This window comes from Heteronotia binoei, chromosome 14, assembly GCF_032191835.1.
Source record: "Heteronotia binoei isolate CCM8104 ecotype False Entrance Well chromosome 14, APGP_CSIRO_Hbin_v1, whole genome shotgun sequence".
Taxonomy (NCBI): domain Eukaryota; kingdom Metazoa; phylum Chordata; class Lepidosauria; order Squamata; family Gekkonidae; genus Heteronotia; species Heteronotia binoei.
In genome coordinates, this window is record NC_083236.1 from 14,279,847 (window position 1) to 14,295,537 (window position 15,691).

The following is a 15,691-nucleotide window of genomic DNA, read 5'->3' on the forward strand; positions in this document are numbered from 1 at the left end:
GGGTGGTTTGGGGAGAGGCACTAGATGCTATACTGAAAATTTTGTGCCTCTACCCCAAAAAACAGCCCCCCCAGAGCCCCGGATACCCATGAATAAACTCTCCATTATTTTCTATGGGAATAAATCTTCATAGGGAATAATAGAGTTCCCAGCAGACATTTCCCTCCCCTCCCCCCGCTTTCTGACGACCCTGAAGTGAGGGGAGGGTCTCCAAACCGGGGGATCCCCTGCCCCCACCTGGGGATTGGCAACCCTACTACCTGCAAGATACAAAGATTTTGTGATGAATGAGTGGTAAGTGGCACTGTTTGTCAGCACTGCATCACCAGTCCTCATATAGTTAAAAATTACAGTTCAGAATGTTTATGATGGGAAACTATTACATGACTATTCTGTGCTCCTATTTTCTTCAGTTACAGTTATATTATGGTAGCCTCCCATATAACAGAGGGACCTCCAACAAAGACCTTATCTAAAACTGAAAACATAGCTCCAGGAGATTTCCAGGTGCCATTGGGAGGTTGGCAGACCTTCATGGGGGAGTCCTAATTGCACCCTGATGGGATCTGAACCCACTGTGTAAAACAACTGAACATTGTTCCATATTAAAAGGAAGTAGAAGACCCACTGAAAACATTAGCTCAAGCAAACTCAAGAAATATTAGAAAGGAGCAGGCCTTGAATTCAGCAGGAGCCCAGCTCCTGAACCTTTCTGAGGGTTCCCCTCTTCCTCCCCACCTACGTTGTCCATTGAATAGTAGGTGCAGCTGCATAACAATCCCTGGATTAGGAGAGTGGGCACTGCAGCCAGTCAGCCCCCAGGGGCTTTGCCACGCCCCAGTAGCCCTCATTAACCCATGGAGAAGCCCGTACCACCCTTTCTCCACTTCTTATGTGATTTTGGGTGGCAGGTGGCTTGCTGGCCTTTTGACTGGGTGACTGGATCTCTAACCAGCCCAAGCAGGCCTCACTTACCTGGGGCTCTCCTTTCTTTTGTCAGGTTGCTTTTGGCTGGTGGGGGGGGGGCAACACCTAGGTGTGTGTTGATGATAGGGTTACCAGCTCTGGGTTGGGAATTACCAGATTTTTTGGGGGGGTGGGTAGAGCCTGAGAAGAGGGGACCTCAGCAGGGTAGAATGCCATGGAGTCCACCCTCCAAAGCAGCCATTTTCTCCAGGAGGAACTGATTTTGTCTGGAGATCAATTGTAATAGTAGGAGATCTCCAGGTGCCACCTGGACTTTGGCAACCTAGTTGATGCTGTTTCTCCCTGTCATAGTACTGCAACAAGGCAATCAGTATTGCCCTCCTGAGAAAAGAAATGGCTGGTTGGGCCAAGGAATCCATTTGTCTTTTTCCTTCAGCGAGTATCCAAAGACTCCTCTTGGGCTAGCCAGTCACCCCTCATGAGCCACCATGCTGTTGTATAGCTAAACTCTACCTCAGAACTGTTCTCTTCCTGCTGTTGGCTGTTCTCTTGAAATCTGCCTGTATTACAGCCAGTTCGGATTCTACCAAAGCTGGCTCCTCTTCTACCTTCAGCCTTCATGATCACTGGAAGACTGCCAGCCTGAAATATCAAATATTAATATGCGCCTAAGTATTTCAAGTCATAGTTCTGAAGGAGGGGGTTGGGGGATGGTGTGTTCAGTCCAAACAAGATTGTGCAGTCAAAATCGAGCCCAGTGCATCAACGGCTGCTGCTAAGAGCTTCAGGGTTCAGTTACATTGGAGTTTGATTCTGAATGCTGGCCTTGACCCTTATGGAGGCTTGCATGAAAGCAAAGGCCCTTCTCTATCTCATGCTCATTTTGTATGTGTTATCTATGGGAGAATAAACGTTGTTGTTCTGCCCCTTATGCTGCTTAAACCAGTGGCAGTTTAAATTTCCCCACGACATGGAACTTGCAGCCAAATCTTATAATGGTGACTCTGATTTGCCCTGACCTCGAGGGCCCAGGCTAGGCCCATCTCATCAGATCTTGGAAGCTAAGCAGCCTTGGCCCTGGCTCAGACCAGGATGGGAGATGGCCAAAGAAGCCCAGGGTCACTGCACAGAGCCAGGCCATGGCAAATGGCCTTTGACCATCTTTAAAACCCTCTGGGGTCAACCTAAGCGAGCGGCAACTTGGCAGCACTTTCCGCCCCCGTGTTCTGAGGAATGAGAATGAGAAAGTTCATAGAAGATAGAGATCTGCAGCAGGGCACTCAGTTTGGGGGGAGGAGCCTTCTTCGTAGCATGATGTTCATAGGCACTGCTTTAGCAACAATGACCACTGTTCACAACACAACAGAGGGCACCAATACTCATGTGTGATGGTGCTCCACTCACTGGAGCAAGCCTCAGATTCAGTGGGAGCTCACAGGAGCACAGCTCCTGAACCTTTCTGAGAGTTCCACCTCCTTGTTCATTGAATAGTAGGTGTAGCTGCAGAACAATCCCTGGATGAGCTCCACCACCGATTTTTCTACAAAATTACCCCTGCACTGGAGCATAATGTTTGGTTGAACATGTGAGTCATGTTGAGCTCAGGGGTCATCTTCATGCTCATCCTTGACGGTTTCTTATTCTGGCATGTTGATCGGGCTGATTCAAACTGCAGGTCCACATGAAAGGAACTATAAAATTGACTTGAAAGGAACTATGACGTTGACTCGATGGTACCTGTACGGGGTGAGTAACAGATAAACCAATCTGCCAGAACCACAGACAAGCAAAAGAGGATATGGTGAGAACCAGTGAGACTTCCTTTACAAAGGTATCATTCATGGCTAATATACCTAATATCAAGAAAAGTTTTAGGGGAAATGTTTTATATTAGGTAACTTAGCAAAGCTTTCCCAGTACTTTCCAGGGTTAACTTCCATTTATGAAAATGAAAGGTGTTTTTTTTTAAAGGTCAGCAACTATTGAGTAATAGAACAAAGTTTGAGTCCAGTGGCACCTTTAAGGCCAACAAAGTTTAATTCTAAGTATAAAGCTTTAACGTGAAAGCACGTCACATATGAACGTATGAAGCTGCCTTCTACTGAAGCAGACCCTTGGTCCATCCAAGTCAGTATTGTCTTCTCAGACTGGCAGCGGCTCTCCAGGGTCTCAAGCTGAGGTTTTTCACACCTTTTTGCCTGGACCCTTTTTTAGAGACGCCGGGGATTGAACCTGGGACCTTCTGCTTCCCAAGCAGATGCTCTACCACTGAGCCACCGTCCCTCCCCATCACGAGGAAGCCTCCCGGTATTGCTTCAGAAACAAATGCATGAAAACCTATATCACAAACTAATTGGCTCTAATCACCAGGTCGGCGGTGACTATGAGTTTAAAAATGAAGAAGAATTAAAAGGAGGACCGGCCAGGAGCTCAGAACATCTTTTTCCAACAGTGATTGGTACACCAGCAGCTCCCCCTCCTGGAAAGAGGAGACCTTGCCGTGTCTTTCCTGCCTGAATAACACCCACACCGGATTCCTGTGATGTGTAAGAAGTAAGGCTACCTTTGAAGTGTTTTTGGGAACACCAAGTCGTTCAAAATAACCCAGCCGGATTGCTAACCGTGACATACTTCGAGGAGTGTATTTCAACTGGTACTTAAAGATCTTCACAGTGGATCTTAAGGTGTTTCCAAGTGCAACTCAAACCGGAAAACAGTGTATTGTAAGGTTCTGCCCAATAGATAAAAATGGTCATTAGAGATGGGCTTGCCAGGTCCTTCCTGGCCACTGGCTGGGGATGGGGGAGGCAGGGTTGCCACCTCTAGGTTGAGAAACTCCTGGAGATTTGGGGGTGGAGCTTGGGGAGGGCGGGGACCTCAGTGGGGTAGGATGCCACAGAGCCCACCCTCCAAAGTATCCATTTTCTCCAGGGAAAGTGTAGTCTGGAGATAAGCAGTAATTCCAGGAGATCCCCAGGCCCCACCTGGAGGTTGGCAACCCTTACCCCAAGGTCTGTCCCCAGCTTTGACGGTTGTTTGGGTAGCTACTGGGAACTTAACCCCCTCCCCATAAAAGCTTGTATGAATCTTTTTAAATATCCAAATTCAAAGTCATTACATTTGATAAAACACACACATGATTTTTCTTCAAGTTCATAGCAACCTCCAGGAAGATAAATTCCTCAGTCTAAATAGTGGTTCCTGTTTTTTAGAAGGTGGACCTCCACAGATGATATGAAGCCACTACTATCACCACTGCTAGCCTCATCCAGGGTGGTGGTAAAGTGCCACAAGTGGAAAACAGCAACTAAAACTCTGTAGCATCTTCAATGATGTGCATATATGCACGTATAACCTTTTGATAATAATAAAATCATGCTGACATTTAATTTCTTAAATATTTCTGCTTGTTTCTGTTAATCTAGTACTCTACCTAGGAGTAGTTCTCCAAGGTCTAAAGCAGAGAAAGGTGTTTTTTTTCAACATTTGCTACATGAAGCCTTTCATTGGAGCTGTTTAAGGAGAGGAAAGCTAATGTGTTGTGAAGGCAAGTGAAAGTTTCTAAAATCCCCACCAAAGCCAGAGTTAAAACAAAGGAAAAATGGGGATTTTCATAATAATCACCATCATAATAATCATCATTGCTTCTCATTGTATTTATTTCAGTGTTACATTTATAAGTTGCCTGGATAATCGATCGTCTTTCTTCTGATTGGGAAGTAAAACACTACATCACTCGAAGCAAGTGTCTTTGTAGAATGGAGACATTTTTGCTGGAGAAGGACTTAGAGGAATTCTGCCTGCCAAACAGATTAATATATTGATACATCTTTCTTTTTTTTAAAGAATTCCACAGGGTACAGTTGAACAAACTGAGGAGAAGAATTACTTGGCGTTTATAAAAGGCAGAAATATAGGAATGACCATGTCTTAGTGATAGACTTGCTCTGTACATAGAAGGCCTCATGTTTAAACAAATGCGAAAGTCAGAAGGCATATAATAAAAGCAGTGAAATCGCAAAGCAGCTGAGTGTTAGTGCAGTCCTATCCAGAGTCACACCAGTCCGAGCCCACTGAAATCACCAGGCTCGGATAGAAGCAATTCTGCATAAGACTGCACTGTAGAAAATGTTTAATTAAAAATCAGTGGGGAGAAAAGGAGCAGAGCAAAATACGTAGCACAGCTGTCATCTCAAAACATCTTCCAGTCACCATCTGAAGTCTGAAAATTCATGCTGTGACCTACTGCAGACCTCCCTGCCTCCTTTTTACAGGGTGTTTTGCTTTCTTTGTGTTGTGCCTTGGTGCTTGTAAACTGCACTGACTCTTTATTCAACAGCACCCAGTGCTATGCATACACTCTACCGGCTGGTAGGAGTGCCTTGGCCATTCTTCCTAGCTAGAGTTCCAAATTGCTTAATGATACAGAAGACACTGCTGGTTCCATTAAGAGTAAGGCCCTGCCTTTGCATGTGAACACCAGAGTGAAATGAAGCCATGGAACGCATGGAAGGCAATGGGACAGACTGCTTTGCTGTTGCATCCCCAGTGTTTCAAACACCTAAGTATAAAATTCTAGATGACTAACCACAACCATGGCATCTTTTTAGTTTGTCCTTTTCACAATAGGCTATTAGATCAGAGAGAGCCCAGCCAAAGAAGAACGTGACTTTCCAGGCCAAGGAGTTTCCAGGCTTGTGGCCCTGACTTCATACACATTAGTTTATTTAAAGAAGTCACAACTGGAAGTATAGCGACGGGTGGCCGAGAAGGATATCTTGCAAACTGGAGAGAAGGAAAGTCACGGAGAGTTCCAGCCTGTGTCTACAAAGCATGGACCAAGGTCCCCTTCACCTTCCCAGATCACCTTTGCTGTCACTCCTCCACACAGATACCTGGACAGGTCCCAGGATTTCAGCGGCTCTCCCTGGTTTTCCTTTGCAAGGAAGCTTGTGGCTTGAACCCGGTGCTGAATGTATAAAAGGTGGGCAATCCGATGGGGGACGGGAAGGAGAGGGATTGTTGAAACTGTATGGGAATCTGAATGGTGACAGTATAAAGATGATGGTCATTATGTAAAAGGGGGTGGAGGGAAATGCTGTCAAATCATAGCTGATTTACGGCAACCCTGTAGGGTTTTCAAGGCAAGAGATGTTCAGAGGTGGTTTGCCATTGCCTGCCTCTTCACAACAACCCTGGGCTTCCTGGGTGGTCTCCCATCCAAGTACTCCCCCATTCTCCCCCTCCCCCTCCAAGTATGTGTGAACTGGGCATTCTTCCATAGAGATGGCCAGGGCTTTTTTTGTAGAAAAAGCCCAGCATGAACTAATTTGCATATTAGGTCACACCCCCCTGACATCATCATTGTTTCACACAGGGCTTTTTCTACCCCCCAAAAAAATATCCCAGCAGGAACTCATTTGCATATTAGGCCACACCCCCTGATGCCAAGCCAGCCAGAACTGCGTTCCTGCTCAAAAAAAGCCCTGGAGATGGCCATTCTCATGAAGGCCCTATGCAAGGGGTTTCTGTTTGTCTGTGTGAGCAGTGACAGAGTATTAGGGTTTGTAGAATCTTTCGGGCTCAAGTGCCGTGTTCTACTGGAGAAAGTTTTCCTTCCAGACGTTTCATTCTCAGCTGCGGAGAACATCCTCAGTGGCGTTGCAGCCGGAGCAGGCGTTCTGACCTTCTTGGCTGCTGTGCATTGCAACTCCGGCTGCAACGCCACTGAGGATGTTCTCCGCAGCTGAGAACGAAAGAACACGGCACTTGAGCACGAAAGATTCTACAAACCCTAATGATGTTACCAGCCGTGAAAACCTGAAATCTTTGATAGTGACAGAGTAGTAGTAGAAGCGTCCCACTGGGCCACTCTGGTCAGACCAGTCTCGGTTGCAGTTCTAATGAAGACACTCACAAAGACAGCCGGTTCAACAAACTGTATTGGGGTCAGGCATATATCAAAGTCAAGAAGCAGTCCAATAGTCATACACTTACATCCAATAGAGCCAGGCAGAAGTACAGATACACAGTCCAATAGAATAGTCAATACACAGTCCATAGTCATCAATTCCAACATCCATCCAACAGTATGCCACACTATATCCATCCTTTCCTATCCCACACTGAACAGGTAGCAGGCTACTGCATTTCAAGTCGCCTTAGCCAACCCCATTCCAAATTGGTTAAAGGCTTACACCTGATGACACTTTAACACCTGTACTCAAGGATGACACAATCCTTTGGCAGTTCCAGTTCATCTTAAAGAGATAGGACACTGACAAGCAGATGTTGTGGCGTTTCAGATGTTGTTCATCCAGCCTTTGAGCTGCAAGGTGGGGGGGGGGGTCTGCTCCACCCTCTCCTCCACCTTTCAAATGTCAAAGTAATTTGTGGAACTGACCAAATGAGAGAGAGGATGGCATGCGGCAGGGGTGAGGAGAGGGGAGAAATCCCCCCTCTCGTCTGTTGTTTGGATGGAAGAATGGTGGTTTCTTGTATAAAATGTGTAGAATGGACATTGGAGAATGTTGGTTTTGGCACACAATAAAACATGACCTGGATAGCCCAGGCTAGCTTGGTCTTTTTAGATCTTAGAAGCTAAGCAAGCTCAGCCCTGGTTAGTAACTGGATGGGAAATCTCCTTGGAATTCCTGGATCACTATGCAGAGGTAAGCAATGGGAAACCACCACTGTTAGGCCGTTTATGGCAACCCCATAGGGTTTTTAAGTCAAGAGACAGTGGCCGTTTTCCCACTGAGCTTACCTCGGAGCGACGTCCCTCTTCACCGCGCAGCGTCTGCACGGATTTCCCACCAACTGCTCTGAGTAACCCAGTAGAGTCGCGGCTTTTGCGTCACTAACGTAAACTGGTTTTTAGCGGTTTCCATTTGCGACGCAAAAGGTCGGGAACTTCCTGGTTCCTTGGAGCAGCCTCGGAGCAGTTGGTGGGAAATCCGCGCAGACGCTGCGCGGTGAAGAGGGACGTCGCTCCGAGATAAGCTCAGTGGGAAAACGGCCACTGTCTCTTGACTTAAAAACCCTATGGGGTTGCCATAAATTGGCTGCCGCTTGATGGCACTTTACACACAAAAAACCCATGACTTTATCTCTAGCAGACACGTCCCTGGGAATCATTAGACAGACATTACAGCAGGGGTGTCGAAATCATTTGTTGCAGCCGGATCTGACATAAATATGACTTTGTGGGGCCAGGCTGTGCATATCATAAAATGTAATGCCAGGTGGTGAAGATATAAACTTTATAAAGGATACAGAAAAACACAATGAAACGTATTATTTTTTTACTTAAAATACAAACATGCTTAAAACTCTTGCGATGTTTCATTTAAAATAGAAAGGTGGGGGAATAGTGGGATTTGGCAATGCAGTTTTAAAAATAAAACATCACGAAAAAGCACAAGGGTAACAGCAGAAACTAAAAATATAAACCGAAAATATAAAATGGGAGGGACGGCGGCTCAGTGGTAGAGCATCTGCTTGGTAAGCAGAAGGTCCCAGGTTCAGTCCCTGGCATCTCCAACTAAAAAGGGTCCAGGCAAGTAGGCATGAAAAACCTCAGCTTGAGACCCTGGAGAGCCGCTGCCAGTCTGAGGAGACAATACTGACTTTGATGGACCGAGGATGGGCATTCGATGAAATTGCTGAGCAGACAGGTTAAAACGGATAAAAGGAAGTACTTCTTTACCCAAAGGGTGATTAACATGTGGAATTCACTGCCACAGGAGGTGGTGGCGGCCACAAGCATAGCCACCTTCAAGAGGGGTTTAGATAAAAATATGGAGCAGAGGTCCATCAGTGGCTATTAGCCACAGTGTGTGTGTGTGTATATATATATAATTTTTTGGCCACTGTGTGACACAGAGTGTTGGACTGGATGGGCCATTGGCCTGATCCAACATGGCTTCTCTTATGTTCTTATGAGGGTCTGATTCAGTATAAGGCAGCTTTATATGTTCAGTGCTCTGAGCTTAGGAAAACATTAAATGGCTGGGCATTGCGAGCTTCTTCCTCTGCTCCTATGTCTACTCAGATTGGCAATGGCTCTTCAGTGAAAAATCCCCATTTGGCTTTGGGTTTCCAGGTTAGAATACTCACTAAGCGCCAGTTCTAAGGTCCATTCAGCAGAGACATGCTGGCTCAAAGCATCAACCCTTTATTTGCTAGGTCACACAACTCCAGCAAGGAACAGCTTCTAACTGGCCATATAAACGCTGAAAAGTAAAACTGAGCTCCACGCCATTAAAATACATTGCAGCACAAAAGAGCCTGCAAGGAAAACATGGAATGGACTTTCCATTAAGATTTCTGTGTCCAGATAGGCTACTCCCTTACTGGAAAGTCCATTTCTCATTTTCTTTGCAGCTTTGCAAGCCCAGAATTGCTTCCTGCTTCAGCCTGCAAAGACAAAGAAGGAGCTGGGAACTTCTTGGAGCTTCAAAGGGTGAAGACAGGAGGGGGGAGAAAAGAGCCTCGTGGGCCTGATTAAAGCTTTGGGCAGACCATTTCGGGCCCACAGGGTGGACATTTGACACCCCTGCATTACAGGGCTTTGATTATATTGAGGCCCTCTAGTATTTTTGCTATTCCCCATCAGAATATTTGTACCAAAAAGCAGTTATTTCTGAAGCCAATGATGTTTGAAATCCAACAAACATTAGTGGTGAAATTGATTTTTTGCTTGGAAAGTCTTTCTTCAGAAATTGATGGGCGGAGTGAAAAGAGGGTGGTCGGAAGCCAGGGAAGACACAGGGGCTGTGGAATCTTCATTGTGCAGAACACAAAGCATCTGCAGATGCCACTCTTCTGAATCCAGCTCATGGGAGTTCTGCTGTCCTTTCTGTCCAGCCGCACCAGAAATCCCAGTCCTGAGGAAAAGTTGTTCACCTTTAACAAAAAGCCCAAAAGAATTTAAGGAGAACATTCTCAGTGAAGGAGAAGCTGTGCCCCAGCAAAGATATCTTAAATGTGAAAGGACACAGCAGACATCTTCTGATTTCGCCAGCCCTCAAAAGGCAGCCTTCCGGACCAGAGCAGGTGAGTCCTGGATGTTACCCCACTCTGCCAGTTCTGGGTGCCAGAGATGGACCATTCAGCTCTCTTGAGAACAGAACAGTCTGGTTAAATCTTGATTTAATAGGTTTTCTTCAACCCCGGTATGAGCCAAAATAGCATTCCTGTAAGACCTTCCTCATAGGAGTAACTTTGGATCTGAACATTTCAGCTTTATGTTCATTCAGCGGGGTGGGGGGCAGGAATAAAGGAATACTGCCTCTGGACCCAAACAATATTTCCTTTTTTCACTGTTTGTAGGGGCTTGTGCTATTCTGTCTTTGTCTAAAGCAACACCACTCTCTACACAGCACACATCAGAAACTTATTGTCTGATCTGAAACCAAGCCATTCCGCGAATCTAGTGCTTTCTCTGGCTCAAGCTGTTTTTTAGCCAGCATCAAGGGAGCAATAAACATTTCATTATCTCTAGAGACATGAAAGATTATACTGATTTGTCCTTGAAGGTCCATATTTCTGAAAGACAGTGTCCTGTCCTCTGCATAGAAGGCTGTTGGCCTGTGGAGCTTGCAAAACGTGTCTGCGTCTACAGTCGGAAGAATGCGACTCTTCTTCTCTCTCTGGCCACACTGCACTAAAAGCAAGGGAGATACAGGTTGCATCCACACTTGACCAGCTAATATGCCATACGGAAAATTTACAACTGGATTTCCCCGTGCTGGTACTACATGCCAGGAGACTGCAATACTGCAGCAATAGTGTAATACCCAACCATGTATGGATGCAGCAATAGGTTTGATCTTTGAATTTCCTTTCAAGGTTATGAATCAAGGTTGAAAGGGGCTTTGGAATCTTCCCTGTGATACTCCTCACTGGTCATGGGCAGTTGGCCCACTGGACTGGTTCCTGGAAGGCTTGCAGGAATCCATTCATGTCAAATGTTAGGGGAAGTACAAGGAGGGGGAGTTGCGTCAGCTCCTCTTATGGTCTCTTGATTTACTTTTAGTTGTATTTTTTGTTTAGTTGGGGTTATTTTTTTTTTAGTTCATTCACATTCTTGGGAGAAGTTCCCCCACTCTTGTGTAACATCAGAAAACTATTCCAGCCCAGAATGTCCTCCTGTCCGTGACCAGTCATAGATTCACAAGTAAGAAAGCTCCCTTTCCTTTTTCGTGCATCCCAAATGTTCTGGGACCAATGAATATCCCCAAAAGGGGGAGGAAATAGCTTCTCTTAAGAGTCTAGGTATGAAATACTCTGTTGACTTCAGTGTTCTCTGCAGGGCTTTTGTTGTAGAAAAAGCCCAGCAGGAACTCATTTGCATATTAGGCCACACCCTCTGGCAACAAGTCAGCCAGAACTGTGTTTCTGTGCGTGCCTGCTCAAAAAAAGCCCAGGTTCTCTGTATTGCCTACCCAGGGCTTTTTTTTTTGGTAAAAAAAGCCCAGCAGGAGCTCATTTGCATATTAGGCCACATCTCCTGACACCAATTAAGAGCCCCGTGGCACAGAGTGTTAAAGCTGCAGTACTGCAGTCCTAAGCTTTGCTCATAACCTGAGTTCGATCCCCTGCAGAATCTGGGTTTTCAGGTAGCTGGCTCAAGGTTGACTCAGTCTTCCATCCTTCCGAGGCCAGTAAAATGAGTCCCCAGCTTGCTGGGGGGAAAGTGTAGTGGCAATGACAAACCACCCCGTAAAAAGTCTGCCGCAAAAACGCTGTGAAAGCTAGGTCACCCCAGAGTTGGAAAAGGCTGGTGCTTGCGCAGGGGACTTTTCCTTTCCTTTCCTGACACCAAGCCAGCCAGAACTGCGTTCCTGCTCAAAAAAAGCCCTGCACCTACCCAACAGAGACCCAGCTTCAAGTGACTCTGCCTTCTGAGATGAGGCAGGTGGCAATCCAGGAGAGGGCTTTCTCTTCTGCCTCTGGAACTCCCTCCCCAGAGAGCCTGTCCCCTCCCCTCCCCAGAAGGCCTGTCCCCCAACAGCAGAGGAAGACTTTGTTTTCTTTTGTCTGATGTTCCCGCAGTGATCCCTCAGCCTTGCCCGTTTCTAATTGCTCCTTGTGTGTGTGTGTGTGTGTGTGTGTTATTGTATGTGTATTTTAACTTGCTTTTCATTGTTTGAATGATGTTTTTGCTTTCGACTGAATAGTTTTTAAGATGTCTTTTTATTATCTGTGTTTTTAATCTGGTAGCCACTTTGTCGGCCCTGATTAGGCAGGAAAGCAGTCTTGTAAGTAATAATAAATAAATTTCTCCCGCATGGTAGTAATAGATGATTTTCTTCATGGTCTCTGTGCAAAGCACACAGTGGGTTCTGCACCTGCACTGGACCTCATCAGGAAACTTCTAGAGCTTTCTCTCTCTTGGTGGGCTTTCCCTCGGCACTGGGGAGCAGGCATCAACCACATAGGGACCTTGCCTCCACAGGTCCTTCTTCATGGCCACACCAGCTGCACAGATTTTTTTTCCCTCATCTTTTTCCCTTGACACTCTCTCTCCAACTGATTGTCCTGCTTCAACGTCTTGAGTATTTCTTTCATTTTTCTCTACTTTCTTCCTTATCTAAAAAACCCCTTTGATTTTCCTCTCATGCTTTTCAAATTTTGTCACCTCACCCCCTCCCTTCCCTCTCTGCCGCTGAGGAGTGGTATATGGAAGGGACTCCCTTTTTCAAGAGGTGCCAGGACTGCAGTGCTAAGGTCCCCCCCCCAGACATCCCTGACTGCTGCCTTTTCTGTCTTGGGGAGTGTCACGGGCGATGACGACGACCGGGTGAGTCCCTCGCTCGAGCCGGCAACTGAGCCCGTAGTTGGCCCCTCTAGTGCTTCTGAACCTGTAGCCGGCCCCTCTAGTGCTTCTGAGGTTGACATCTTGCCACCAGCGTTCCCCACGCCTGACTGGGCAGCAGAGGAAGAAGAGGAGGCACAGCTGCAAGCAGAGAGCCCGCCTGACTCACCCCCGTGAGTAGCATGTGGTTGAGGGAGCGACTCTGCCGAGACTTAGCAACCCAATGGAGGGAAGCAAGCCTATGAGGAAGGCGGTCACTTAGTCCTGAATTCTAACAGGAGCTTCCCTGCTTGCTAATTGGGGCCACACCGAAGGTTCATTGAGCTCCCTGCTCCTGGCTGGGCTCTCTGTGGAAGCAACAAGTCATTTTGGCACAACGCATGTCCACCTCGGCTATTGCACTCAGACTCTTCCGTAGCCTTGCTTTCTGCTCTCTGACTTGGCTTTTAACTTGGCTTTTGTTGGAACTTTTGGTTTGACCCCAGACTGGACTCGAACTTTGCTCACACTTGCACCCAGCTCCTGACGGGGAAGATCATCAGACTGATTATCTACCTGCATTGTGCCAAATTTATGAGACAGGCTAGAAAAAACAGAGCTGCTCACCTCTATGCACATCTAGTTGAGTCTTCTCTCTGACCAGCAATGGCACCAGGGCTGGTGCATGGGAGTAGGCAGAGTAGGTGGTCGCCTAGGGCGCCATCTGGCTTAGGGAACACCACTGGGTGCCCCCTCCCTGACGCATGACTCTGGCTTCTGACCAGTCACCTTGTCTTCTCCCATCACCAAGCTGCCCTCAACAAAGCCAAGCCACCCCCCTCTCCCCAATGTGTGACTTGGCCTCCCACCTCATCCTGTCCTGCCACCCTCCTTCCTAACGTGGCTGGCAAGCACTTCTTCTCACAATGTTTTTTATAACATCACATTTTAAAAAAAATTAAAAATCAGTAAATTAAAAATGTCAAAAGTTTCAAGTTTGGTGCTCTTTGATTTCCCTATATTTTTAAATAATGGGAGGGGGCCATTAGTGGGTGATTTGCCTGGGGCAGCAGAAAGCCTAGCACCGGCCCTGAATAGCACAGTTCTTGGAGACTCCCAGCCAATGCCACGCCCCCCCCCCCCCCCACTGACTATTCAGGCCCCGGCATGACATTTCCTTTTTGTTCCCTGCTCAATGGGCTGTAACAATCCAACTTCTTCTGGGGCTTATGGCTTCAATGACCTTTGTCGTACCCCTGACACAACTTCACATGAGACCCTTGCAACTGTGATTCATCTGGCATTACAACCTCATGACGGTTCCACAGTCCATGATTCTGAATGTTCCACATCAAACCCTCCTGTCTCTTCAATGGTGGAGGTCAATGGAGAATCCCTTTCAACAATAGATTCCAGATGTTGTAATATACACAGATGCCTTGCTATGGGAATGGGGAGCCCACTGCAGGAATCTTCATGGGCAAGGCCAGTGGTCCTCACTCTGACAACTTTCTCGCATCAATGCCCTAGAACTTCTTGCTGGTCAGAAAGCCCTATTTTCCTTCTGCCCAATCATAAGAGGCAGAGTTGTACAACTTGCCATGAACAATGTGGCAACCATTGAGGAAGGGCAGGATATATAAACCTATAAATTTAAATAAATCGTATGTAAACAAACAAGGAGGGACAGCGTCTGTGACTCTGCGCAAGTCAGCCATGGACCTGTGGAACTGGAGTATCCTCAACCAGGTTTTTCTGATGGCAGTCCATGTACCCAGGGCACAAAATGTGCAAGTGGACATCCTAAGCAGAATAAGTTTGATAGAACGCAAGTGGGCACTCAACCCAACTTATCTTGCTCTGGTCTTTCAGGCATTTGGCCATCCAGACAGAGGCGTCACTAGGGTGGGTTGCACCCTGGGGTGTAACTGATTCAAGTCACCCCCCCATTGGGCATCACCCCTTTTGGAGGGCTGCGTCACCCCCTCTGCACACAACCCCGCCCACTTAACATGGCCCCTCCCTCATCCACCCTCTGGTCACATGACCAGCCCCCGTAATCCAAGATACCAGTTTTGCAGCATTTAAGTTTCCCCCACTCACCCACACGCTTTTAGCTGAGCCGGCGGCAGCGCGGCCCCGGTTTCAGAATCCCGGCCAGCCCACACACAGCAGCAGCGTTCTAGTCCCAGGGCCAGCCCCTTCCTGTTGTGGGGGGGGGGGGTCATGGGTCAGTGCCTGGGGCCAATGAGAATGCTCTGGGGGAAGGCCGATGGCCCCCTTGGCCCCGCCCTAGTGACGCCACTGCATCCAGACTTGGATGCCTTTACCACCATTCACAACATGAAGTGTTCACTGTTCTACAGCAGGACTCTACTGTCTCACAGATCTCTTGGGGGTGAGTTCCTGCATTGGTGGAATCAGCACTTTTTCTACATGTTCCCACAATTTTCAATAATTCTTTGGGCGCTGCAGAAAATCCAGACCAACCAAACGTCCTGCATTCTCATAACACCGTGGTGGCCAAGATAACCCTGGTTTCCTCTTCTGCTACATCTTTCCAGGGTCAATATCTCCATCTGCCCCAGACTCCAGATCTCTTTTCTCAACAAGACAGCAAGGCCCTTCATCACAACCCCAGTTTCTTCAAACTAATGGCATGGAGAATTCTACTTTCCTTTCACAAGTAACCAAAATACTGCTAAATGCTAAGAAACAATAGACCAGATGTTCCTACAGTTTGAAGTGGAAACATTTCACCTCATATGCTTTGTCTAAGGGCCTCCAAGTCCATCTTTCTGTGATTTTGGCTTTCCACAAGGCTACTGATGGTGTGACTCTTTTTTCCCCACCTTACTACCAAGGCATTCATGAAAGGCGTCCTGAATCTTCACCTACTTCGTAAACGGTTGGTTCCATACTGGCATCTCTCTCTAGTTTTGTCATAGCTCTTGGGCAAGCCAT